This window comes from Calonectris borealis, unplaced genomic scaffold, assembly GCF_964195595.1.
Source record: "Calonectris borealis unplaced genomic scaffold, bCalBor7.hap1.2 HAP1_SCAFFOLD_160, whole genome shotgun sequence".
NCBI classification, from domain to species: Eukaryota; Metazoa; Chordata; class Aves; order Procellariiformes; family Procellariidae; genus Calonectris; species Calonectris borealis.
Genome location: NW_027441546.1, coordinates 28,275 through 30,126, shown reverse-complemented (window position 1 = coordinate 30,126; position 1,852 = coordinate 28,275). Strand labels below are relative to the sequence as shown.

The 1,852-nt window shown below is 53.0% G+C and overlaps 1 pseudogene; it reads left to right on the top strand.

Moving 5' to 3' along the window:
* The first annotated feature begins 627 nt into the window (after positions 1–627).
* Positions 628–1,644, top strand: LOC142077138 (olfactory receptor 14A16-like; annotated as a pseudogene).
* Positions 1,645–1,852: the final 208 nt, after the last annotated feature.

Below are 1,852 nucleotides of genomic sequence, written 5' to 3'. Positions count from 1 at the left end.
CAGGGCCTGTTGTGACAGGACAAGGGGGAATGGTTTTAAACTAAAAGAGGGGAGATTTAGACTAGATATAAGGAAGAAATCTTTTACAATGAGGGTGGTGAAACACTGGCACAGGTTGCCCAGAGAGGTGGTAGATGCCCCATCCCTGGAAACATTCAAGGTCAGGTTGGACGGGGCTCTGAGCAACCTGATCGAGTTGAGGATGTCCCTGCCCACAGCAGGGAGGTTGGACTAGATGGCCTTTAAAGGTCCCTTCCAACCCAAACTATTCTATGATTCTATGAAATGAGCCACGTGTATCCTTGGCTAGAAGTGGGGTGCTGAGACCTTGAGAAGAGGTGAGACGTTTAGTGGTCTGCAGTGAATCCCTCAGCTCTCAGCACGGTCTGGTGGCTTTTCAGAGAAGCATGAGAGTGTGATCTCCCCGCCATCTCAGGTCTGGCACCTGCCCCTACCATTCCCATAAGCCCACTGCTACAGAGCAGGGCTGACTCCTGGGCAGCCAGTCAGTAGAGGCTCTGCTCCTCATGGCACACTCAGCCGGCACCAACCAGAGCTCCAGCCATGGAACTGAAGGAAGGTCTCCTGGAAAAGGCAAAAGGATTGAGTGTAGCAGGAGGTGGATCCATGAGAAATTCCTTTGATTTTCTCCATAAATTCTCACTGCCTTTTTTCTCTTGAACAGGTCCCCTTGCCCAGAGGCAGCAAATATCCAACAGCAGCTCCATCACCCAGTTCCTCCTCCTGGCGTTCGCAGACACGCGGGAGCTGCAGCTCTTGCACTTCTGGCTTTTCCTGGGCATCTACCTGGCTGCCCTCCTGGGCAATGGCCTCATCATCACCGCCATAGCCTGCGACCACCGCCTGCACACCCCCATGTACTTCTTCCTCCTCAACCTCTCCATCCTCGACCTGGGCTCCATCTCCACCACTGTCCCCAAATCCATGGCCAATTCCCTTTGGGACAGCAGGGCCATTTCCTATGCAGGATGTGTTGCCCAGGTCTTTTTCTTTCTCTTCTTGATTGGAGGGGAATATTTTCTTCTCACCATCATGGCCTATGACCGCTACGTTGCCATCTGCAACCCCCTGCACTACGGGACCCTCCTGGGCAGCAGAGCTTGTGTCCACATGGCAGCAGCGGCCTGGGGCAGTGGTTTCCTCTACGCCATGCTGCACACTGCCAATACCTTTTCACTACCCCTCTGCCAAGGCAATGCCATAAACCAGTTCTTCTGTGAAATCCCCCAGATCCTCAAGCTCTCCTGCTCACACTCCTACCTGAGGGAAGCTGGGCTTCTTGTAGTTAGCGTCTCTCTTGCTTTTGGGTGTTTTGTTTTCATTGTTCTATCCTATGTGCAGATCTTCAGGGCCGTGCTGAGGATCCCCTCCAAGCAGGGACGGCACAAAGCCTTCTCCACGTGCCTCCCTCACCTGGCCGTGGTCTCACTGTTTATCAGCACTGGTATGTTCACCTACCTGAAGCCCCCCTCCATCTCCTCGCCAGTTCTGGACCTGGTGGTGGCAGTTCTGTACTCGGTGGTGCCCCCAGCAGTGAACCCCCTCATCTACAGCATGAGGAACCAGGAGCTCAAAGACACACTGAAGACCCTGATTCAATCACTTGTCTTTCAGCAACAATAAGCTGCCCGTGTCTCTTCACAAGGCTTTCCTGTTCATCTCAGGAACATCCTCTGCTTTTGGCATTTGGTTTGTGATAATCATGGTTGTCCAGGAATGTCTGCATCCACTCTGCTTCTCCAGAGGCATGAACCCAGTCTGTCTGACCCAGAGTCCTTTCTACATGTTTGTGGCATGTTGCTCCAGCTGGTCTCCTGTGTTGCATCTCTGT